We start from the raw sequence: 27473 nt of genomic DNA on the forward strand, positions 1-27473 counted from the left end.
TATGGAATGACGAATGCTATAAAATATAAAATGCACAGAAGGTTAGATATGAAATGCTGCATGTGTTTTGTTGGTTTTAAGTTCATTTGTACAGAGGCACAGCTGTGTTTATTAAAAAGTGAAAAGTGTTCAGTTACACATTGTGCAATCTGGACTTTGAAGAAAAATTTCTTGGCTACAGGTTTTCATCCAGCACATTTTTTATGCCAGTATTTTATCATCGGTTTTGAAGCCAGTACATGAAGACATTAACAACGCCCTTATTATCAGAGACACAACTTGGAAGACAGACAAAATCACCAATCATCTGACTGACTGGTAACTGCAGGTACCAACATATTAACTGTCTCAGACTAACTGGAAAAGCCAAATTTGACTTCTACTTGACTTTACTGGCAAATACCCCAGGCAATGCAGAGGTTGGCACTGAGTTTTGGAAAATTATCAGATCATCCCTTTATCTTACCCCTCCCCTAAAATCTGTTTTGAAAATCAAACCACTATAAATAAATCAAATTAATTTCTTGAGAGGTGCTGGCTGTGGCATAGGAGGTATAGGGGATCATCCACTAATTGGAGGATCAGTAGTTTGATCCCTAGCTCTTAAAACTATGTACATCTATGAATATCTAAAAGGGAAAGTACAAGACTCGAAAAACAAGAACAAGAACATTAACGTTAACACAAAGCCCAATCTCCAAAGACAAATGATTGTAATCATGAAGTCATTATTGAGTCATCCCCTGTGGTCCCTGACCTTATTTTAGTACAAATATGATCAGTAGTCAACAGCAAGAGATAAATAATTTTTTTATCCTGTTTTAATTATGCCATGAATTACATAAATGATGTTGGTCAATTTGAAAGATAATTTTGCTAGTCAAGAAAGTCACAGTTTATTGTAGGTTTGTTGTAGTACTATTTAGTTTTATAAGAAACTTGTCAGTGAACTACATCTCTCATCTCACACAAATACATCACCAACACTAGCTAGCTAGGTAACTTAGCTATGTCCCACACACAAATGTAACATTATCTTACCCAATCTGTTTATCTGCTTGTTGCTGTTGTTGTTGTTGTTGTTGTTGTTGTTGTTTCTTAATCAGACAGGAAGTAAAGAATGAGTAAGACCTGTTGGCATTGTATAGAAAACTATGACGTCACCTACGCAATTTATCTAGTCTTTCTGATTTTCACAATCTTATACTTCAACAGTTTTACACAACAAACTGCGATTTTGTTAAATAGCAAAATCACATTTTAAACTGGAAAAACATCATATGTGTTATAAATGACAAAATTCAAACAGGATCTGAAAAATTTGTCTCTTGCAATTATGTACTATACATATTTTTTATCAAAATAAGGCCCCATGCTGGCAGAAGGGGAGGGAATAACCTGTTTTCCTGTGGTGTGACAAACTCATTACACATTTATTGTTGCTTTAGCTAGACTTAATAAAAAACTACATTTGTGTACCCTACTGAGAAGGTGGTTGGTGTGAATGACGAACAGACTGTGACACCAGAATCTGGGGTTGGTATTGAAACTTAATAATAATAATAATTTTTAAAAAAAAAAAAAAAAAGTGGATGGTGCATTGCAAGATTTCCTGTTTTGACTGGAAACACATGCAATGTACACATGTGTACACACACACACACACACACACACACACACACATTTTTCCCAACCTAATTTAATTATCTGCTCTGATCTCTTTGACTATAGTGACATATGTTGAAGACCATTTTAAAAAGTTTTTTTTTTTTTTTTTTTACCCAAGCCCCTTGTGTCATCTCCACTCAACACATAGAGACATCCTTGGAACCTGTGTACCTGTAAGATGACGTCATACGCTAAAGGTACCTGCAGCAACTCATCCAGCTGAACTCAGTCGGTAACTGAACCTGCCTTCAGGAGGGAAGACAAAAGGAGCCACAACGAATTTTTATTTTTATTTTCATTGCGAGGAATATTGAAAGAGGACACACAGAGAGATGGGGACTGCCTGGTTTGCAGCTTTGTGCCTTTTAATCTGCATGTTTCAGGTGAGATTTTCTGCCTTCATAACTTAATATAACAATCTCAAAGATTTTCATTTCAATAAATGTTTGTAGAGACACTATCTATCGCTGAACAAGGTAACACAATAATGACCAAAACCCTTGCATTTGCAGAATCACTAACTGGGTGTCTGTGGCGACATTCTTGGGAAAATCACAATTAGTACAAAATCATTAATAATCAGTTCCCTCACACAATGAGCTGATATAAATAAATCCACAAGCCTGTTTTCAAGCCTTATAGAGAATACAGACCAGATGTTGAAACTGCCGCTGCAGATCATGAGCTGGCCACAGAGCTCTGCAGTGCATCCTGTTTAAACAGCTGTTTGAATGCCCAGCAGTCTGCCAACAAACACACTGCAATTATCTGCTATCTGTTCATGCCAAACGAAATGAAACAGAGATCCCTGACATTGTAACTTTCATGTTAACTCTTAACGCTTCCATCTATTTCTGTCATTCTCTTGTTTTTAACTGAGGGAATGAGAAATAAACTGGTAGTTAATGTTGTTATGTTGCTTATTTACATCTGATACAACACTATTTGGGTGTTTCTGGAAACCTTTGTTTCTTGGCAGTTTCTGAGGATAATTATGGTTATGCACCAAGCAGATTTTTATTTCAGTAAAATCTTAAATTTTATTAAACACACCACAGCCTTGCACTGTATTTTATTCAAAGAAGCAAGGTTGTTGAGGCAGGTGACAATGGCAATTATATTTTAATAAGTGCTTCTTCAATTATATAACACAGCTGAATTGACAATGAGGCCTAAAATGTCAAGTATTTTAAAAGCATTGTGTCAACCCCTTTCCCACAAGCTTTAAATCACCATTGTTATGATTTTGATTCTTTCTCCCTTCCAGGAGTCAGTGGGTCTACACGGGCCCCGCCCTAGTCCCGTTGATGTTGTCAGCAGGTTGAATTCCAGTCCAATATGTTTCGATCAAATTGTTTCAAACACAGATTTTTATCACAATTTTCCTTACACCAATTGGTTTTACCATTATGTTGTTGGAGAGATAGATTCTTATACATATGCGAATTATGGTTTTGACAGAATCAACTTTTTTCAAGCCCAGTCTTCAGAGTTGCAATGACTGATAGACCTAGAACAACTTTGATAATTGATTAAATTTTATTTATTGAACAAAAATGCCAAACAATAAAAATTATAATATATAGTGCTTTTATAGCAGTTTTAGTTGGAGACATTTTTGTCCTCTAAGATAACAAGTTTTAATGGCAGTTTTTTTCTCTTTGTCTTTTTTTTAAGTAAGGGAACTAGAGTTATGTTTGGCTACATCAGTTGAGGGTTACTTTTGAATTCTGTGTTTTAATAACACAGTATTCCATTCTAAGTTTCCTCCACAAAATCAGACTGAAAAAGTTTTCTTGCAGCCTACTGATTGCACATTTTCCTTATATCTGATTAAACAATCTGTTTTCCTCTCTTAGGCCTCTATTTTAGTGACTGCCGAGGAGCCAACATGTGCACCTGGGTTCGAGTCAGATATGTTGATTTTCAAAGTGTTCAGAAACCACCTGAAGCGGTCCACAAGACTGGGAAAAGGTACAAACAATCCAGGAAGCTGCTGTCTCACTCATGCGCTAATGCACACACACACACTTGAAAGAAACTGTGTGGTGTTCAAGTCAGTTAGTTTTGTTTTAAATAGCACCAAATCACAATAAAAGTTATCTCATGACATTTTTCATATAGAGCATGTCTAGACCACACTCTTTAATATTACGATATGCCAAATATTCATAATCATAATATATGGATTATTTTGAGATTATACATTCTTAAAAGACAATTTAGCCATGGAAGCATCTAGACCATCACTGTGGAAAGTAAGGGTACTGGGGGTGCTCTAGCACCCAAAAATTTTCATAGCCAAAAATGAATTACTTCATTACATTAATGAAAAGTGCCAAAACCTGCAGTTCCTCTAACGGCCACTTGAGGCTGGCTCCAGAAGCAAGTCAATCCCCAAAGACCCTCATATTAAAATGTCCAACTTAACAGTAGAAACAAACGTGTTTACAGCCTGATACAAAAACAGTTTTGGTCTCTATAGCTCATTTCAACATTCATGAAAACTGTATAAGGGTGAATTATTATAGAAGTCACCTGTTTACATTTTATTAAGGCTTAAAGTTACAGATATTTAAGAGCAGGGCTCTTGCTCACTTGCCTGAACACTTGCCTCGGGCAAGTAGGCAAGCGTTAATGACCTATGTTGTTCCCAGAGTTGGACCAGAGTAGGCCTGTTGAGTATGTATGATGCAGGAGATGGAGTACAGTGTTTCCCATACATTCATTTATCTGTGGCGGTGCGCCACGAATAAATTATCTCCGCCACATATAGATTTTTCTGCTTTTGGCGCTACCTGTTCGACCTCGCTCATAAACACATTATAATGGGACTCACTGTCTGTGAATGTAGCTTGTCGTTACAATTCCGGTGCAATAGGTGGCAGTATGCATTGTAAAGACGCACTTAACACACCTGGTTCACCAGAAGAAGAAGAAGAAGAAGCAGACGTAGTAGCAGAACGGATCCAAAGACCTCTCGGTACAAATATGTGGGCAAACAAGTCCAAAAGTTGTCCGAACAACTCTAACTCATCATGTTATATTAGCTGTTTTATTAGCCTGTGTCTGTATTAACATAGGTGGAAGCTCAACATGTGCAGAGACATTAACTCACGCTGTTAGCAGTGTTAACTGCAGCGCGAGTCCCGTAGCAGCTCGCCCCCGTTAATCAATTACAGTGGCTGCACCGGCAACGGGAGCGGCGCAACAACTCTCTATTTTACGCGGCTCTTCTATTTTTGTTGCGCTATGCTCCCCTACGCGACCCTTCAGCAGATAAAAACTACATGAAATAGTGTGCTAAACGAGCCCAATGTGTTTTTAAATGAATAAACCATTATCAGAGGTGATATATGATGATTTTTTTTTCATGCATTTACCCATGTTTATCCATGACATTGTGTAAATGTCCGTGGCGGACATTTGAAAGCGAGGAGATGACAATCACTACAGTAAACTTGTAGATAACTCAAATATATGTAATAACTTAGGTGGAAAATGCTTTAACATTTCATGGCTCAGCAAACGGTAAACAACCCCGCTGGCTTCTCTATGTGTCGCTTCCACGCAGTCAGTGGAGCCCAAATGAATACGCCGCGACGCTACGCTGACGGGACGCTTACTTTTGCAGCTGGTGGAACCCGGCCGTTACGTTTGCAGCCGGTGGAGCCCGACTGTAAGGCTCTGCTCATTAGTAATTAACTCTGACGTTGGATGTTCACTCCTTCTTCTGAGTATTGAAAAATATTTTTAATACCCCCCCCCACACACACACACACACCACCACAAATAAATTCCTGTCCTGTGGGAAACACTGGAGTAGATTTAATACATATCAAGAGGCAGTGATAACACTTCAGGACTTTGTTACACCCTTTTTCCATTACCACATTTGGCCACGTCGAGTCAAATCACGTCGCGTCTTTACATAACAAAATAATGGGGGACTGTTATTGTGAAGAATTTACAGGAAAAGAAATGTGTTTATCACTGAATTAGCAGAACTTTGTTAGGATCTTTTCTTGAATAAAAACAAGTCTAATAATACCACAGGGAAAAAGAGTACAAGTAGAAACAGCTGCAGACACCAGACTCTTACTGCATTTCTGCAAACAGCTCAACTTCTTTTACCTGCCACACTGTGTGATGAAAAAACACTTGCAGCAAGACTTTTAAGCCCGCTCCTTTTAAATGTCATCACTGAAGATAAGCCATAATCAGTTAAAGACACACCTCGAGGCAGGTAGCCCTGTTGTAATGGAGATGCAAATCCCTGCCATGCTCGGCCGACATGCCAATTCAAACCAAACCAAGCCAAGCCAGCACATGAGTATGGAAAAGGAGTGGTAGAATTCTGTCAAACTTTGTAGAAGGGTGTACACTTGCCAATTATTTCTCTGTTTTCTCTGCATGTGCTGAATTTGTAATGAACCACGATTTCTTCTATCCAATTCTAGTGGGCTTCACTGACTGCACAGACCGCACAAGGTTTGTCTTCAGCAGTGACGACAGCCATTTCATGGTCCAGACAGATGGCATATTGAAGGTCAGTAGAGTTTGACAGGCTTGATTGCAAATTTGCTGTTTGTAATGCTCACCTCTCCAAAATCCACCGATGTGAATAGAAATGATTAGGGGCTTTGGGTAACTATAATAAAATACAAAGTAATAGTGAGTGAAAATATAAATCCTCAGCAACAATTGCCAGTTTACCTCAGATATAGCCTACAGTGAAAAGAATCCAACTTGACCCAATTTAGATGAAGTATTGCTGATATCGATTATGCTGAATACAACCCCAGTGAGTTCCAAGATGTGACAGCTGTTACTGTACAACACTGTTGTTGGTCTCTGTTATCAAATTACCCCACAGACGTTGGCAAAGAATGTTATCAAACTGTTTTGTTTTGGGGGTGTTTTTGGGGATTTTTTAAGTTTCATTTGGCATGTAGAGAGCTTGCTTGAATCCAGATCAGTTGCATGTAGGCCTTTGCTAATAGGTGTTTTTTTCCCCTCCAGGTAAACAGAGAGGTTGATATCCGTCAACGCCGGGATTTCTTTATCCATTCCTGGGACTCACAAGGTCACAAAATGAGTGTTCCTGTCAGAGTTGTGTACTATGAGCACTCCCATGGGAACAGTCACCAAATGCTGAGCATCACAACCATCAGCAACACCTTACTGAAGTGGAGTCTGCTAGTAACACAGAGGTAGGATTAGAGACACTATTGAAGGAGCATGTAGGAAACTCCTTTGCAATCTAAAGAAAATTATTGCAAAACAATAAATTTATGTAAAAAATGCCTTGCAGGTGCCACATGCATCAAATGTTTATCAAGTGTCTGGAGCAATAAAGACCTCATTAGAAGCAGAATTGTCAGTGAAAAGGCTCAACTTGCAAAGGCACATTTTTTAACAGTGCTCCTCTGTGGCTGTGTGTGAATGGCCATGCTCACAGTTTGTTAGTTTAAGTCTTTTTCATAGTTATTTTGTCACAGCAATGTTAGGGTGTGTGCAAGCTGCGGGATGTCAATTTCAAATTTTACTTTTTTCTCCACAGTATTATTATTTCAGTATGTGGAATGTAACTTCATAGGATGATTTGTTTAATTTGTTTACGACTACTTGTACTTTGTTAAAGGCACAGAAGACGAAATGAAGGCTCTAATTCATTATTTGTACAGATTTCTCTGGTCCTGCAGAGCTCTGTGCACTAACAAATTCAGATATGAAGCTAATCATTAGTATAATTGGATAAAGAAATTGTTGAAGACAACACTGCTTTTTCTGCTCAAAATCAGCTTGTATGTGTCTGCTTAGATGTGAAAGTTAAGTTAATCATGACGTGACAGGGTCGTTCCTAGCATTCTATGCCATTTAAGTCCCCATGACATAATATGGTATATTTTGTTTAAAAATGGGTCAACACTTCTTTCTAAAAGCTTGTCTTATATTGTTAACCCACTTTTACCATGTAACAGAATGAGGTGTACACAGGATTAATCAAATTTAAAATGATCACTCTATTTTTGGCACAAGTAGGTGAAACTGCCATGTCCTCAATCATGTTTGCTCAACTTAATTACAAATTTAAGTAACAGAAATCAAACAAATTATATATTTTTCATTATTGTTGTATAGCCTTATCTGTAATATTCCTCACCAAATGTTATTTTTCATTATTCTTAAAATTTTAATGCTTAAAATTAATATGTTGCGTCCCTGAGTCGACTGTCCTCCTGTTACTCTGATGCAAGTCCCCCTGAACATGCACTCTAACTATTCCTCCTCCACCACGTGACTCAGAGAGTAGCATATATTTCTGGAGGGAAAACTTTCTGCAAGAAGCAAAGTAAGTATCTCTCTTTAATCAAGCTTTTTTCTAATGTTTTAGAATGCTTGTCTAATGTGGTAAAGCATAACATAACATAGTCCACTCTACTATGCTTACTAATAGTGGAAACCAATCATTTTGAAAATATGCGTTAAAAATCTGTCTCGGTTGTCACCAAGTGCTCGCTCATGTTCCATCATATGGGTAGTAATGGCTAACTTCAGCATAACAGGGTAGACATAAGAGGGCTAGATGAATAAGTGTTACTGTTACTGTGTCTCATGTGTGACGAAGAATGGACGAGAGAGACTTCTTGTTGAGGTCGAAAAATATCCCGAGCTAAACAATCCACAATCCCGGCATTATAAAGACCATGGCCAAAAAGATATTGCCTGGCAAGTCATAGCTCTGGAGATTGGCTCTTCAGGTGAGAAATCAAATTTTTTAGAGGCTGTCCACACATGACTTTAAGCTAATGCAGAGGTGGAGTAAGTATTTATCTTTCAGTAAAAGTAGTAATAACCTTGTGTGGTTGTCTGTTGAAGAGCTGCAGTGCGACCCGTCCAGTGTGTGCTATGGATGCCATTTGGCGCTTTAGCGTTAGGATGTTAGGGGATTTTTTAAAATTGATTTGGAAACTGAAATGTTGATTAATAGGCACTGTCCCAAATAAATAATCAAATAAAGTTTAGGGGGATAATAAAGGGATGGTCTTACAAAAACAGACTGTATAAAGCATAACTTATTTTAATGTGACTAATGACCTAGACCTGTTAACAGAACCAAGTATTTGTTAGAGTGATTATAAATTGTGACAATGTGCGACCTCCAATGGCCGGGCCTTAGGCCACGGGACCCAGTTGGGCTCAGCCCGAACAGATAACATGGAGCCGTTGCCCTGTGGGCCCACCACCCGCAGGGACAGACATCACGGTCAGGTGCATTGTGTGCTGGGTGGCAGGCAGGGGCAGGGCCCCTGGCGTGCTGATCACTGGCGTCGCGAACTGGCTTTGGGGACGTGGAATGTCACCTCTCTGTAGTGGAACGAGCCAGAGCTGGTGTGGAAGGTGGAGCTGTACCGATTAGATATAGTTGGGCTCACCTCCACGCACAACACTGGTTCCGGAACCAAACCCCTTGAGAGGGGCCAGACTCTCACTTTCACCGAACAGCAGTACGGAGTACCCAGCCTTCTTAGAGTCTCTTGGTGGTGTCCTGCAAGGGGTGCCGGCCATAGTTCTCCTGGGGGACTTCAATGCTCAAGCCTGATCTGAATCCAAGTGGTGTTTTTGTATTGGACCTCTGTGCGAGTCATCGATTGGCCATAGCGAACACCATGTTCAAGCACAGGGAGGTTCATAAGTGTACCTGGTGCCAGAACACCCTAGGCCAAAGATCGATGATCGACTTTGTGGTTGTATCATCAGATCTGCGGCCATGTGTTTTGGACACTCGGGTGAAGAGAAGAGCAGAGAGCTGTCAGACCTGGTAAACCCAAACGCGTAGTGAGGGTGAATTGGGAACATCTGGCTGAGGCCCCTGTTCTCGGGGTCTTCAACTCCCACCTCCAAGAGAATTTTTCGTGCATCCTGGGGGAGGTTGAGGACATGGGGTCTGAGTGGCCCATGTTCAAAGCCTCCATTGTGTAGGTGGCTGCTAGAAGCTGTTGTCAGAAGGTTGTTGGTGCCTGTCGTGGACACCAGCGGTGAAGGAGGCTGTCAGGCTGAAGAAGGAGGCCTTTCAGGTCTGGCTGACCCAGGGGTCTCCTGAAGCAGCAGACAGGTACTGGTTGGTCAGAAGGGCTGCAGTTGTGGCGGTCGCTGAAGCAAACACCTGGGTGTGGGAGGAGTTCAGGGAGGCTATGGAGAAGGACTTTCAGTTAGCCTCAAGGAAGTTCTGGCAGACCGTTAGACGCCTCAGGAAGGGAAAGCAGGGCTTGTCTCAGGCGGTGCTCAGCAGAGAAGGAGAACTGCTGACCCGAAGTGGGGACTTTGTCGAGCGGTGGAAGGAGCACTTTGAACCTGGCCATCACGTCTACTGTGAACGAGGCAGAGCCTGAAGACTCGGGGGAACTCCCGCCCATATCCCTGGCAGAGGTTGCTGAGATAGTTAAAAAGCTCCCCAGCAGCAAGGCACCGGGTGTGGATGAGATTCGCCCTGAGATGCTGAAGGCTGTGGACATTGTTGGGCTGTCTTGGCTGACAGGCCTTTTCAGTGTCACGTGGAGGTCGGGTATGGTGCCTGCAGAGTGGCAGACTGGGGTGGTGAATCCATTTTCAAAAAAGGGGACCGAAGGGTGTGCTCCAACTATCGAGGTATCAAACTGGTCGTGGAACAGTGGACCAGCTCTTTACCCTTGCGAGGTTGCTGGAGGGGTCATGGGAGTTTGCCCATCCAGTCTACATGTCAGGACTTAGGCTTATGACCGCGTCCCTTGGGGGGGTCTTGTGGGGGGTACTGCGGGAATACGGGGTACCAGGCTCCCTTCTATGAGTCATCCGGTCCCTATATGACCAAAGTGTGAGCTGTGTCCACATACTTAGTGTAAAGTCAAACACGGTCTCGGTGGGTGTTGGCCTCCACCAAGGATGTCCCTTGTCACCAATCCTGTTTGTGATTTTCATGTACTGGATCTTGAGGTGCAGCTGAGTGGACCTCAGAATTGCATCTCTGTTTTTCACAGATGATGTGGTTCTGTTGGCTTTAACACACCGTGACCTCCAGCATGCACTGGGGTGGTTTGCAGCCGAGTGTGAAGCAGTCGGGATGAGCCTCAAATCTGAGGCCATGGTTCTCTGCCGGAAAACGGTGGATTGCCCTCTCCAGGTTGGCGAAGAGTTACTGCCTCAAGCAAGGGAGTTCAAGTATCACGAGTGAGGGTAGAATGGAGCATGGGATGGATTGGCATTTTGGTGCGGCTTCCGCAGTCATGCAGGCGCTCTGCCGGTCAGTCGTGGTGAAGAGGGTGGTGAGCCGGAAGGAGAAGCCTTTGATCTACTGGTCCATCTACGTCCACTTACCTATGGTCATGAGCTCTGGGTTTTAAAGTAAGGGACATTTTAACTCTTAGAAAAGATGAATATTATAATGTTATGTGTGCATTCAAAACACATTTTAAAAGAGACGGGAATGTCCTGTAATAGGGTGGACATTTGGTCTCTGTCACATGCAAGCTGGACAAATATATTTTTCTTATAGTTTAACAGGCCCTAATTTAGATAAAAATAATAATATCATGTAAAATTGTATATATTTTGATGGAATTAAACCAGGCTGAAATTGCTATGAAAAGTAGGAATAATCCAGCAGGCAAGGCTGATCATAGTCCCAAGTGTGGCTCTCACACATAGCTAATGGTGGCACTAGCAAGTCTGTTATTCACCAGCAATGAGACAATGTGGTACATGATTGAGGTTTTTTTGTCTGCAGTGGCAGTAAATGCAACCATAGATCTTAATAATAATTAAATACCAGGCACCAAGATGGCACCTATTCATATGAATGGAGTTAGTTGCCTGGTGCAAATTTTTTTTAGTATAGGTTTACTTCCATGGTATGCGGCCAACTGAATACGTGCAGTAGTGTTTCTCCTGCTGGCCCTGCCAGCGAGTTCCCGCTCAGCTCATAGACTTTGAATTGTGATGAAGTCATAGATGTTTAAATCACTTTTCTTGGGTGTTCTTAGCCATTAGCCTACTTGGTTAACCACTGAGAATATTTTTGACCTGTGATGCAGGTCAGTCTATGGGTTAATTTACTGCTCCTCAGTTTACTACACTATGCACCAATTGGATCTGCTGAGAGCTAGTTAGCAGCACCACTCATTCTTTGATAACCGCTAGTAATGCTGTCCTGACCCAAAAGCAACATCTAAATTAGGCCCTTCAGTTTTCCCCCCAGGTCGCCCTGATGAGTAAGTGGTTCAACTTTGAGATGCAAACCCCCTTTACCATTCTTAACTATGTTATCACTGTTAGCTGTGTTAGCACCTTTAGCAGTGTCAGCATGAATAGTGGTGCTAACATATTAAACAAAACTATAAACCCTTTTTCAGCCAGCGTCACAATGATGTTGTTTTATTAGCTAGAGGCATAACACAGCTTGCCACCACAGGGCTGTAGGCTACACAGGAGTCTTAAAATGTTGCCTTGTTGTGTTACTGGGAGCCAGATTAGAGGGAGCCATAACTTAAAGCCAGAGATGGAAAAAGTACTGAAAAATTCTACTCAAGTAAAAGTACCTTTACTTTGATGAAATTCTACTTAAGTACAAGTAAAGCTACCCATCTAAAAATCTACTCAAGTAAAAGTAAAAAGTAGTTCGTTTAAAATGTACTTAAAGTAGAAATTACTTAGTTACTTCCAACAACTTGATGGGGATCACTCCTATGCAGTGCAAATTTGGTCCAGGGGTCATAAATCCAATCCAAAAACTGATTATTTTTCTATGATGAACCATAGAATTCAATTCAATTTCAGGCTGCACAATATCATTAAAGCATCACCATCGCAATAGTCACATTGTGAGACTCGCAGTATAAATTCATCATATCAATATAATATTAGTCAAAGGCAATATGCCATATTTATTTTGCTGGTTAATACTTTAGGTTGTGAAGTTCTCAATTTCCATGACAGTTTGATTGTAAAATGTATATTTCATGCAAATACAGCCTTTCCAAAGCCCAAATGATGACTTCTTTCCAAATAGAGCTATTCAAGTTATTGCAATACACTGTATATTGCAATACATATCGCAGTATACAAAATCGTCGTCACATTGTCAGTTTTGTCTAATGTTGTGCAGCCCTCATTCATTTTGATTCACCAACACAACTGTTAGACTGATGATACACAGAGCAACTTTTTGAGCAACTTTGTTGGGCATTATTCTCAGAGATGTCAACAGATTTATGGTCAAAAAAGACAGAGCTTGTCAAAGCAAAATTCTCAATATTAAAATACACTAACACTAATTTGGAAGAATACTGTGTATTCCAAAACAGAACAAATCCATTGAGCAACAGTTTCCCCTATATGCAGCTAGCAGCGGTGGTGCTCCGCTGCTGAAATATGACTGCTGCTGCTGATTTATTTTAATTTTTTTTGTTTGCTCTGTCTTATCTCTTCATAAACTAAAGTTATATTATTTTGAGCGACAGACGCTTCATATAATAATATAATATACTATTTTTGGTGTTATAAATGTTTCACCTTATAACGTGATGACTTATATTGTTTACATGACGGCATGTCATTTTCTGTCTCTACATGGTCGCACCTTTACAATCCTCCTCTGCTCTCTGTATCGCACACGGCGGAGTTCGGCCCCGATGCGCACACACACACAGACACACACGTACACAGGTGAGCACACAAGAGCGCAGCTCGGGCCGCATTTTTCTGACCGACAATTATAAACGGCACTGTGCACACAGGGTTTTCTTTTGTTTCGTTCGTTTCTTCGTTGATTTTCAACTGCTGCGTCTGCTCGTGCTTCTGCCGAAGCACTCCCACCCTCCTCGATCTCTCTCTCCAGTAACTCGCTGACAACGGCCGCTTGTTCTGGGTCAATTCCACACGAGGTTTCTGAGATTCACCCTTTTGGTTTCCATTTAGCCGAAAACTTTTTTTGTTGTTTTTTTTTTTTGTTTGTTTGTTTTACTCAGTAATGGATGTGATTTCAAATGTAGCAAAGTACAATACTTAAGTCAAAATTTACTTTAGTAAAAGTAAAATTACAGATTTCAAAAACTACTGAAAAAATTACAAATTACACAAAAAACTACTCAATTACAGTAACTTGAGTAAATGTAATTAGTTACTTTCCACCTCTGCTCAAAGCATAATTATTGCATAGGCCTACCAGTCGCCACTGCCCATCAACAAAAACAAAGACAACTATGGTTAAAGCTATAGTGCGTAACTTCTGTCGCCTCCCAGCGGATAATGCGTTATTACAACTAATAAGCCTGCGGCACTTCCAGGTACACAGAGTGACACTCACCACACACCGTGTACACAGAGTAACACTCGCCAGTCGCCACACACCGTACACAGAATAACACTTGCCTTTGTGGTAGGATTCACTTCTGAACCGTGTCTTGGCCGTTTCTCCTCCAAGTTGCTTTCTCTTTCTACCTGCGCTCTACCTCTTGCTATGACACTCTCCGCTCTTCCTGCCCCTCCCTTCTTGTTGTGAGGAAGCATTTCCTGTGTGCCAGCGTGGGAATGTCGCTGGTCGACACACATACTAAAAATGATATTGAAAAATACCGCGAGATGTTAGAGGAGCCGATCGGCTTAATCAGCATTGTATCATCTCCTCTAGTAGTGGCTTGGGTGAAACGGACATTTACGGACCTGTAGAAGTTACGCACTATAGCTTTAAATGTGATAAGACGAAAGGACTAGATGGAGGCAATCATCAAAAATGCTCGCACGTGCATTGCACACTTCATATGAAATTAGCGGAAAAGTATTTACTGTTGTAGGGATGAATAATGTTATGTGTATTGAGGAGCATCACGTCCACCTCATCAGAAACTCGGGAGGTATTAAGAGGAATATTGAATTTCCCCGTAATGCTAACTTTTAGCGCATTAGCTAACAGTAACATTGATAGCAAAACAAACTGGAGGAAACCATTCAAATGTCGTCCTCCTTTGAAAGATATGCCTAATAATCAACCCCCGGGGTAGCCATCCCACCCTCTGCAGTCCTGTCAAATCATCCATCCACTGAATGAGAGCATACAAGTCGGCCAGTCTGGTCCCGTTGGTCAGTGTTTACTTCAAATACACTTGTGGTCTCAGAGAGTGAGTGACCTGATGTTGCGCGATCGTAAATTCAATCTGATGCTCTGCGCTAAAATGAGAGCCCTGTTGGTCGTTATATTTCTATATAAACGAATGAACAATTAAGTCAATCACACACTAACTCTGCTCGGCACTCTGCTGCTCTGGTTTTTTGTTTTTTTCCTTTTTACCACGTTAAAGTTTTTTTTGAGGGAAGGTTTTCCTTAGCTGCTGTGAGGGTCCAAAGGACAGAGGGATGTTGCATGCTGTGAAGCCCTCTGAGGCAAACTGTGGTTTGTGATATTGGGCTTAAAAATAAAACTGATTGATCAATTGATTGTTTCCCGGGACAGAGAGCCTAGAGTGACCACTGCCATTCTGACAGTGCAGTGCTCCGAGCAACCGAACATTCCGAACATTCCGACGGTGCTCTGACTATACGAATGATCCAGTTTGTACCAGAGTGCGTTCCAGCACATGGAATGAGTATTTCTGAATGTACCACTTGCATCATCTTCCTCCATTGTTGAAAACAAGCAAACAGAACTTGCTAGCTATTGTCTGTAGAGAATTGTTTTGCCTCCAACTAAGCCCCAGCCACCAAAAAATGTCATACTGTTTACTAGGGTGACCATATTTTGATTTCCAAAAAAGAGGACACTCGGCCAGCCACGACATGGCCTGCTTAAATGATACTCGCAGTTTACTCAAAGATGCCTTATAATTTTAATATATTTAAAATTTATACGTATGGATAGAAAATTCAGTTATATTACAAAATAATATCTCTCAAAGGCAGAAATTCAGATAGGCCCCAATAGGGGACACACACACACTAGAGTGTGGCGATCTGAGCCCGACGGTACCCGACGGGTCGGCCGGGTTTGGTGAGAAATGTAGCTATAAATTGTATTCGGGCTCGGGTCGGATTCGGTCAGCTTTCAGTGAAAATGTAGTGTAAAAATAAATAAAATCCTATTGTCTGTCCTGTTTATTGCTTGGGCACTGTTATTTACGTGACAACACCTGAACATAACACACACACACACACACACACACACACACACTGGCTGTTTGTTTCTACCTCTCTCCTTGCTGGAAGTCTCGGACCTCCAGCCGCCCACCTCCGCCTTGATTAAACGCTGAAAATAAAATAAAAGAGGGAGACAGGTTTTTCCTATTTTATCTTATTTTGTTTTATTTCTCCCTCTCCCCTCGCTAGAAGCGTCGGACCTCCCGCCTCCCGCTCCCGTCTCAAACACGGAGGTCTCCCTCTCCGCAGCTGAGCACCCACGGCGCACGCCCGGCCTGTTAAATAGCCTGTAACCACTGTGTGACACAAACTCAGTGCTTTGGTCATTAAATAATGTCGGGCTCGGTTCGGGTTCGGACAGAAATATGCTGCCCGTGCCACACTCTAACACACACACACAAACACATGGAAAACCGGACATTATCATCAGTTTATAACCCCCCCGGACGCCCAGGACGGGACGTGAAAAGTGGACGTGTCCGGGCAAAAAAGGACGTTTGGTCAGCCTACTGTTCACTAACAGTAAAAGGGTCTGTTGGGTTTTTGCTGCTCAAAATGAAGCCACTTACTCACTGGGGCGATCTGGTGGGAGACTGGAGGGTGGACGCAGTGTTTCTGCAGCAACGGCGTCTAGTTACCAGTGGTAATCAGCAAATGAGCGGCGGTGCTAGCTAGCCAGGGCTAATGTTAGCTTACCAGTGGAGACCAGAGGTTGAGCAATGGGGACTATGTTTCTACGGGTCCATGTCATTGGTTCGACAGCCCATTGGTTCAACATCCTATTAGTCCGACTGTCCGTGGTGCTGAACGGCTCGCGGCGGGCGTATGGTGCGCTGCGACTGGCTTGAGGCGGAGCAGGCTCACGGCTTATGTGTTTGTCACTTTCTTTTTCATTTTAACCCACACCATGATCTTTTCCTGACCCTAACCAAGTGGTTTTTGTGCCTAAACCTAACCAGACCTTAACCACAGGGCATCATGATGATTTCGGAATGGACTTAGGAACAATGAGTTTAATATGGTCGGAACAATGGGATGTCGAACCAATGGGCAGTTCCGTTTCTACATGCTAACCTGGCTGGATGGCTATCTGTTAGCAAAGCAAACAGAAAGTAAAATAAAATGCAAGACATATACATCACAAAACATTCAAATTTTATCACTGAAAAGCGCTTTGACATGCAGCGCTAAAGCTCACTGAGTTGAGTGCTAGACAGAAAAGAAAGGCCTGTTGTATTTCACTTTTTTTTCTTAAAAATTAACCAGTTGGTTGCCTGTTAACGGTCAACGGTCTATTAAAAGCAAAATGAACCAAAACCTAAACACCTCATTCAGAGTTTTAGATATGTGGGGCTGATGAACAATAATAGGGCTATAGCTATGCAGTGACACTCCCCACAGAGACACACACATCTTGTCGTGGAGCTGCAACGCAGGTACCAACACAGTGACTCTCTCAAAGGGAAAGGAGCCATAATGGTACTTGTGGTGACTTTCAAAGCTCCACCAGATTATCTGTCTTACCATTGGAGATATGGTAATGATAAGTGGAATTTAACATGGACTTTGTTTTGTGCCTGTCTAGTCTTCCAAACACTCAAAGAGCTTTTTACACCTGCATTCACCCATTCACACAGATGTTCATACACGGTTGGCTGAGGCTACTATATGAGGTGCCACCTGCAACTCCTGAGCCACAGTCGCTCGCCTGGAGTCAAACATCAGCTGCTCGCTTGTTAGCCCTAACTACCAGCTCTACGATGATATCCATGCTTTTCACAGTGTGGTGGTCAGACAGTGTTCCCATCACTCCCATGTCAAATACTAAGTAGCTACACCTCCTTCAGTGGTTTTCCCCAACTCCTCTGTTGCATTTTTCTTGACATGCTGAGCGGGAGGGTTCTAGTAGAATTGGGGGTGTAGTTAGAATAGACTTTATCGTCTTTGCACAAGAGTTAGTCTTTAAAGAATACTTCACCCCCAGAATGCCCCAAAATGATCATTTCTATATCATCATCACGTGTTACCCTGGATTATGAAGAACACTGTTTTTCTTGCATGGCTCCACAGTAAACGAAGAAACCACAAACTGAGACATTTCTTGATGAATTGTAGTGATGGGGACTGCGTTTATACAACGGCAAAACTATATCAAAACATCCATTTGCAAACTCTCACACAACTCAAGCAGTATTATCCAAGTTTCATTTATCCTGTCGTATGCTCAGTATTTCCCAAAAACTTAATTTTTAAAACATTTCCACAAACAATCATGAGTAGCACACCTGGTCAAGTGCCTGTTTGACCTCTGCTATGCTGATCACATAAAGCGACATGTAAAGGTAAAGGACAGCAGAACTCCTGGCCAATGAACGAGCTGGGAGGCGGTTTTCAATGGAATGCACGAGGGTGCAGAGACAATGACTTTCTGCTTTCCAAAACATTTTTAAAGGATTTGATTTTTTTCAAATAACATGATCAAATATGTATGCATTGCCATTGTAACTTTACTGATGCAGCATCTTAGAGCAGTGAGAGACCAATGTCTAGTGTCTGTTGCACTATAACTGACTACAAATATGCATGTTCTTTCAGAGTGCAACCCATCCACAGGCACCCACCCTGCATTTCCCAGTGTCAACTGAAGGGCTGAGAAGGAGGAAGAGAGACAGGGTTATTCCCCATATCAGTGTTGTTGAAAATGACAGAGGACCCTACCCCATGAAAGTAGCTCAGGTAAGAGGAACTAAGCCTGAGAGTCTGACATTGAATTGTATTTTGCATATAGGTTTCTGCAAAGAATGACATATCAGCTTCCACCGCAGTCATTGAACCCCGTGGTGTGTTTTGTCCAGATCCGCTCTGATGAGGAGAAAATAAAGAAGATCAGTTACACCATCACTGGTCCAGGAGCTGATGAGGGCCGTATTGGCCTTTTCTACATGGACAGAGATACTGGTAATCTGTATCTCACACAGTCACTGGACAGAGAGGAACAAGACAAGTACACGGTAAGCATCCTGTCTGATGTCAGTTTTATACAAACACTCTTTGTTCACATCTCAGGATTAGACATAAAGTCACCTGGACTTTGTTTAGAATCAGAGTTAAACATAAAAGAGCTTCATATTACTGCACATTAATTTGTACTAATCAGCACACTCACAGATGTTTATTCAGAATGTTTAGGCAACTTTTCAGCATGTCTTTAAAGCTATACTTCACCCAGTTGTATCAAACATTCACCTGTTCGTAATTTGCTCTTTCAGGTAACAGTGGCTATGTTGACTTCAATTCATATAATACAAAAAATACATTTCCACACCTGAAAAGCAAATGTCCAAAGAAGCCTCACATCATGTTCTATTATGTCCCAAAAATATCAAATATCCAAACTATGGCTAAATGCGTATCTTGTGTCACAATGTTGTGCTCATCATACATGAGGCTCCTGTATGTGATTTCAGACTATTGTAATTCTCGTTTTCTTGCATGACTCAGTCATGTTTAAATTTCCCTGTTTTTCTCGATAATTAAGATGCCAGGATTATTACTGTTTTATGTTGCATAAAATTATCTGACTCTCAGAAACACGTACAAAACTAAACTTTATTAACTTCAAAGCCTTTCATTTTAAGTAAAAACAAACCATCAGTTGGTGACAGGGTGACACTGTACCCACACCTTCCACGTCAGTAACCTATCATTATGTATCTTTCTGTATGGTCCATGCCCAACTCTGCAAAGAGACCTGTTATTTAGTCATTGTCAGGAAATAGAATGTCCACTTTTTTCTAAACTGATGGGAGATTGTATAGACCTGTAGGATCACACTGCCCAGTGCAGTCTGTAGTCTCACTATGGCATCGTTTTCTTCTTTAGGAAGAACAAATAGACAGATATCATTGATTGATCAGTGATTTAGTGTAAAACCAGTGGCAGGATTGTCTATTATTTCACCCATGTGCATGCTCGTGATGTGACATGAAAGCACCTGCATGGATTATTCTTGCATGTGTTATAATAAAAATGTGTTTGTTGCATGCAGTTTCAGGCACATGCTGTGCATCAGGACAGTTCAGGAAATGTTGAGGAGCCTCTGGATATTGTAGTGTTAGTAGTTGACCAGAATGACAACAAACCTGCTTTCGCTCAAGACACCTTCCAAGGAGAAGTTGCTGAGGCCTCACCAATAGGTACTGTCAGTAGATGTCATTTTAACCTGAAAAAGATGTTTGCTAGCGTTCAACAGTATGTTTCACTTTCACAGGACAAAAGAGCAGATAGAACTTCTACTGTTTGACCTAAAACTTTTAAATAGAGAAAACAGAAATCCAGGATCTGCTCCAACATAGTGGGGAGGGGGAAGGAATGAATACTGGTTAAGTGGGACAGTTAAGCATCATCATTTTTATCTTGTGTAGGTATATATTTCCAAAACCAAAAATCAACTCTGAGCTCATCATAAGCAAGTAAGTGATTAAAAAAATATAGGTTATGGCTGTGGCTATGACATCATGTCCGGGGGTGTGCCACACCATATTCAACACCCTTGCAGCGAACCACGATGGAAAGCAAAATGACAGAGTGTTCTGAAGTGAATAATATTATGGTTATAAACATTTTTAAAAGAATGCCAGAATTTTAAAAATTCACATCCCTTTTATCTTTGTTTTAATGGGATTTTCGACACTGTCCCAGTCAATAGCATACTGTTAAATGGGGAATTTTGTGTAGAGAACTATAGTTTCAGATGGCACAATTGGTGCGTGCGTGCGTGCGTGCGTGCGTGCATGTCTGTCCGCAGATATCCTCGTAAACTACTGGACCAATCAGCCTAATATTTTGTATAATTTTTTTTTATTATTTTGTGACTGTATGCGTAAGGACCTCTCATGGTTATGTGATTCACAGTTGTTGAAAAACCTGTTTGACTGACAGTTTTATAGTGTCATCGACTGCTGACTCGACACTTTTCTCAACAGGCCGGTAAGAGCCGCAAGTTATCGACAAAGCAAAAGCAAAAGCATGAAACAAAAAGCAAATCCAGCAATTGTCTCGGCTGTTGCAGGCCACATTTTGCCCTTTGTCGTGCCTCACACTGACATCCGTAGAAAAGTGTGGTCTCATTTTGAACTGGAGCATCTTCAGATTAATCTCATACCTCATATGCTATGAGCCACTAAAGTTAGGCATGATGCAAGATGAATAAATGCTTGTTTTTTGCTGCCATCTTGACTGTAAGAGACCTGGAAAGGACAAATCCACTAGACGCAGCTGCGTTGCCTTCAGCTGCAACCCACTTTCCACTCATCCGTTCTTTATACTGTGTCATACCACAACAGGATCATTTCAGTGCCACAACACATCACTATACACCACAATCAAAAAATAGCCTACTATTAGCCCTGTATGGCCCAGCTTTATTTTGTAAATCACCTCTTTAATGATGAAGTGCTCTGAATACTTTGACAAAGCTCTGTACTTACTTTTCACTTCTGACTTCTCTCTCTCCAGGTTTTGAGGTGATTCAGGTTGTGGCCACAGATCTTGACCAGCCAAATACTGAAAACTCAGATATCCGCTACAGTATCAGAAGCCAGGAGCCAACATTGCCTAGTGACTCCCTGTTTGTCATCAACCCAGTCACTGGAGTCATCAGAGTTAAAGCTAGTGGGCTAGACAGAGAGGTGAGGTTTCTAAAACATATTTCATCTGTTTTAGTGTGCTTTCCTACCCAACTATTAAAATAATCTTTATTTCAAACAAGCAACCTCTGGAGGCAAGCAACAACTGCATCAACAGCAACCGAGAAGCTGATTTGTTTATTGTGTGAACCCAAAGTGACCTGTATAGGAAAACTGTAATTGTAGATATGTAACATAAGTATGAAACTACTGATCAGGCTGTCACACACTGAATGGCCAGAAGTGAAATATTGTGATACTGACACCTATTTGATAGAATAACCAGGTAAGGTCATCATTTAATCTTTAATATCAAAACCAGGCTTTGCATAGCTTAGTTAGCTTCAGCTTACAGTTTGGATTGTTAATCAAGCAAAATGCTTGTTGCATATAGATTGACATCCCACAGGGTAAGTTACAATACCACTCTTAGCTGGAGACAATATTTAGAACGACAGAAGGAATCATCATGTGACAGTACACCAGCCGGGGCTAATGGGGATATCATTAGTTTTTCAGCTATTTAAAGTTTCTGAATGGATTGACTGAGTCTGTTCATGACAACAAAAAGTTGATGAGTTAAACTCATTGTGTGTGTCTTCTAACAGAAATACCCAAATTACACTCTAGTGGTACAAGCAGCAGACATGATGGGAGAAGGGTTGACTGGAGAAGCAAAAGTGATCCTTACTGTCACAGATAGGAATGACAGTGCTCCGGCCTTCACTCAGCACTCTGTAAGTACAGTGTAATTGTGACTGGAAAATTACTTACCGTGTTAAGTAAGTAATTTTCCAGCAGTTCTCCAATCATAGCTTCGCACCCATAACTAGGCCCAGCAGATGTGTCCAGCTTTAGAGTAGTGTTCATGGGGCTGTAGTAGGAACAATAGTCAGTGTTTTCAGTGTTTTTTTAAGTAATGGCTTTAAAGGTGACAATGTACGTATGAACCGCCAATTCATCCAACTTTTTGGTAACAGCTTTGCATAATCATTTTTTGGTAATGTAGTAGGTTGTATGCAATAAAGACTAGTCTTGCATAATCTTTGCATCTTTAACAATACATTTCACATGTGATGACAAATCTTACACTAAAAGATCTGTTTGATATGAAGAGGTGAGTTTTAAGCACATGTTGGCTTATTAAGTTTATTAGATCCATGTCCCACAGTGTATCTTGCACTAAACTTATAAGATTGTAAAAATCTCACAGTCTGTGGGAGACTGTAAGTGAAAAACATCAGACAAAAAATCCCATAGCTGTGCAGGGAAGTAATGAACTCAATTGCTTGATGATGCAGATCATGAAATTAAGACCATGGTTAAAAAAAGGAATAATTATTTAACAACAGCAGCTGCTTTTCCAATCTTTGCTTTCACTTTGTTTCATTTCCAACACTCATCCCTTTGCATTCTTCCAGTATGAGGCAACAGTGGCAGAAAATGAAGTGGATGCTCAGGTCATTACGATGTCAGTAACAGATGGTGATGAGCCACATTCCCTAGCCTGGAACGCCAAGTTCACAATTGTCGATGGTGATCCTGGAGGACTTTTCAATGTGGCAACAGGAAGTAACAAACATGAAGGAATCATTTCTACTGCCAAGGTAGGAAGTCAATCAGGACCTCTCAAATCAGACACAGTATTAAAGTTGTGATATTTGTTGGTGACCTATTGTAAGTTTATGAGATAACACTCACTGTTATGTATTATCTAAGTTGAAGAAAGTGAAGAGGGAATTAAAGTTTTATTTTTCCAGTAGTTTGAGTTGGATAACATTTGTCTGATAACATGTGCTGCTGTGCTTTTCCTTCCATGCAGGGTCTTGACTTTGAGAGGAGCAGCAAGCACATTCTGTTGATTGCAGTGGAGAACGAGGTTCCTTTTGCTACTCCGCTGCCCACTGCCACCGCCACAGTGGTGGTAAATGTGCAAGACGTCAGTGAAGTGCCCAATCCAATACAGAAGCAAATGTCAAAACGGGAGGATCATGCTGTTGACTTTCATGTGCGGTAAGCCAAGGTCCATTTCATATGCTGATCATACCCCCAGTATGCCTCTCACACAAAAGCCCTTTTTACAGAGATCACACCATTAGACCGCTATGATGTCCTTTTTTCATGATCTCATCTTCTGCTCAGAGGGTAAGGAGCTCCTGGACTTCATTATTTTCCCAATCTACAGACATTTACAGCTGCTGCTCTTCTTTTTTGAGTTAGCTGCTAACTACTAACAGCTACTTTTTAAATCTCTCATGGTGGGTCACAGGAATAACACATTGTCAAAACATCACACACCAGTGCTGCCTATGATTCTGTCCTGCAGCAAAGATATGTGTTTTCAGCTCTGTTACTACCTCTGTTCCCAGCTCAGAGGCAAAACAACTCCATCCCCATGTTCCGCGATCGTACCTTCTGTACAGCATGGCGAAGCAGCATAACAACTTGATATTCCTGCCTTGAACAGTCAGTGTAAAAGAGGTTAAAGCTGCTGATAGCATTAGCAAGCCCGATATCTTTATCTGAGCATACACACAAATGTATATTCTTCATATCTTATAGATCAGTGGTTCCCAACTGGTGGGTCATGGATCCATTCTGAATGGACCGCAAGTTACTTGCTTATGTGTCAAGTTTGTAAAAAGCATGCTTTATTTTGAAGTATAATACATTTCCTGTGTAGAGCTTTTATTTTAAAGTGCTATTTCTTGCTGTAGAGTCAGTGACTAATGGACAGCTACTTGACAGAGACAGCAAACTAGCTTGACAGCATGGCCAAGTGCAAGTATGATAGGAATATATTAAACTGTGTGGACATTGAATTAATGACTAAGGAGAAATCTGGACCCTGCAGCCGGACCATTTGGGAGCCACAGTTATAGGTTATGAGTCAACACAAGCTTTAAAATGATTGAATTTAAACCCCATAAGGCTTCTTTTTGGTGTCCTAGTGGTTCATGATCATGTTTATTTGTCATCGCATGATTTTTAAAATATGCTTTGACACTTGGATACATCATCCTCCCTCTCCATCTTTTCTGGCTTGATTCTGCTGTATATGTAAAGAAAAAAAACTGTTCTGTATGTTCTGTAAGTTCTGTAAAATGAGAACATACTGTACATCCTCTGCTCCTCTCTCAGAACCTGAAGGCAGTCTACAATGACCCAACAGCATCCCATGTCCAGCAGAGACCAGGACAACAACTGCCTTTGGGGATCTTGCTTCGAGAAACTGGCTGACATATACAGGGGAGGAGAAGACGACATGCCATAAATGTACCAAAGAACAAATTACATGGATAGGCAGATGCACGTATGATTGTGTGAATGTTAGATTGATGTGAGCATAAGCTGATAATCAATCTTTTATTTTTTTGTGTTTGGGGATTGAGGTGTATTGTTGTCAGCCACAGCCACTTCTCTGAGACCAAAGGGTGAGTTTGTTTTGTTAAACATGAAATTTGGAATAGTTAAGCTGTCTGCCTTTTAGATCCCTGCATATTTCAAGGGTTTAGACTAGCAATGCTTTTTGTTTATTTTTGTCTTCATTAGGTTGTGGAGCCTTACCACTAGTCTGAATGCTGATTCATATATATTGTGCAGATATTAAAGCCTGTGTTGTAGCTTACTGGGTGACACTGGATATGTTCACAGATGCCTGAAAATGCACTAGTGCAGAGTATTCTCATAGAAGGGTTCGCATGATATCCTACAAATTAGTGCCCCACAAATGACGTTATGTTCTCAACGTACAGTTACGCAATTAATGTAAAGTTAGAGGTTAGGTTAAAGCAATAAAGGTTATTGTGGTTAGGCTTAGGAGAAGTCTTAGGGTTGCTGTGAAACTGCACCTACTTGGAGCAACAAAAAAGTTTGTCTCGTGTGCATTGGTACAATAGATAGACAAGAAAGGATGGCAGAGAAGATACCTGCACACCAATGTAACTGATCTAGAAAGCCACAAAGGGGTCAACAGGCGGAAATCGGTGCAAAAATAATCTGTTTAAGACATATATGCACAAAAAGGTGCTTAAAGTGCAAAAAAGGATAAAGAGTGAGTAAAAACAGCAGCAAACATTTCAGTCCTTGCCTATCATCGGTGCACTGATTATCTTTTTTGAGCACCTTTGTTTGTGCACAGATGTCTTAAATAAATTGATTATTTTTGCAGTTGTATTGGAATGTGGGTATGTCCTCTGCCATCCCTTTCTAGGTTTAGGAAAAGAAGCATGGTGAGAACGTACCTTAAAATGACTCAAAGTTCACACTGTTCTGAACACGTCTCCAGGGGAAAGTCTGGATTTCTGGGATCCTTCCACCACCCCAACCTGTTTCCTTGCAAGACCACTCAGGACTGCTTCCATGAATACTCGCATCAGTGCATTGGTCATGTGATGGTAGTCTTTCAAAATATGTGGGATATGTATGAATTTGGGTGCATTACTTTTCATAGGAAAACATAGGAATGGTCTATGAGAATAGCCTGACAGGTAACATTTGTGTAATTTTGGCAATGTGTGGTGTGTTACATATTTTTTCTTTCCTTTTTTGAGTTTGTATTAGTACTGCTTCAGTTAAATTTAATTGTTTTGTATTTCTTTTTGAGAAATGAAATTACAAATGATCTAGGGGAAATCCAGGTAGCCAGCTAATGCCACATTACTCTTTGGGGGTGTGCTCAATGACTTATCAATAAATGCTTTTCAAAATGTTTCTGTCTCTTCATTTGACATCATTATCACATTATGTCCAAAAACATTTTGCATTTACCTTTAAAGGTTTATGTTCTGAACACGTTGTAATTTTGAATTTTTTCATAAGGTTACCTTAATGATGATTTGGGAATGGTCTCTTATTTTACAAATGGAAATTGTTTTTTTTACTAAAAACATAAGACATCCAAGACACACCAAAAAGCAGCAGTCATGACGAAAGTAGTGCAAGAGAAAGTCAAGTTCTTCAGTTCTCTCATGTTAAAGTACTCCAGTGGAAGACTTCTCTCCAACGCAGGTGATGCAGAGAAAGTGGCTTTAACGCCCACACATGAGTTTACTTTGGCTAATGAGACCTCTGCCACTTAAGCTGTATGTACTTACAGCCATGCCCCAAAACCCAACTGTGTCTGTCTGTATGGGCCTGGTGTCCGCTCCAAGTACAAAGGCACTCGAAAATGCACAGGATCATATCGTCCCTATCCAACTGATGCTTCCTGATTTTCCACTTGCCAACCATTTTTGGAGCTCCCCAACAAAAGCCCCAGGTCAGAGGCAAATCAGCGCTTGAGCATTTCCACTTCAACTTTATTTTGTCCCTGAAGGGCAATTGGTTGTACAGCAAGTAAGCCAAATATAGTGAGCTCAACCAACAGTAGACACTAAAATACAGCCATTGCAATTAAAAAGAAAAAAAATTACTTAGCAAATTGAATGATTAGCAGCAACTGTTGTGATAAAGTGACCCTGCAAGATGGATAAGATCAATTTTTTCTGTACTAGGTTGAACCACAATTTAAAAATGGTCTTGTATAGATTAGAGAAAGATCTTAAGCTACTTCAATGGATTGCCTATGACGGACATTTTATCTCGGGTACATTTGACCAAAGGCTCAAAGAATAGATTTCCTGTGGCATAACAGTGCTATGCACAATAATAAAAGATGGGAACGTTATGAGTTTTCAAGAACTGAAACAAAATTATGCATTAAACAACCAGGACCAGCTCAGATATTTGCAACTGCAGGACTTATTTGAAAAATAAAACATACTGTAAATTTGGATGAAAATGCAATAATCAGAACCATAACTGGAGTTTACAAATCAAAGAAATATAAAATAATATCTACCCTATATTAATATCTATTAGGGAGAAGAGGAAATACAACACTAAATATAAAATGGCTGCATATTTGGAGAACACAACAGTCTACAATATCCTCTAGTAATTGAAGAGAGC

The 27473-nt window shown here is 40.8% G+C and overlaps 1 pseudogene; it reads left to right on the forward strand.

The window, feature by feature from the left end:
• The first annotated feature begins 1799 nt into the window (after nucleotides 1-1799).
• Nucleotides 1800-26232, forward strand: LOC125903973 (cadherin-1-like; annotated as a pseudogene).
• The last annotated feature ends 1241 nt before the right edge of the window (nucleotides 26233-27473 follow it).

This window comes from Epinephelus fuscoguttatus, linkage group LG16 (genome assembly GCF_011397635.1).
Source record: "Epinephelus fuscoguttatus linkage group LG16, E.fuscoguttatus.final_Chr_v1".
Taxonomy (NCBI): domain Eukaryota; kingdom Metazoa; phylum Chordata; class Actinopteri; order Perciformes; family Serranidae; genus Epinephelus; species Epinephelus fuscoguttatus.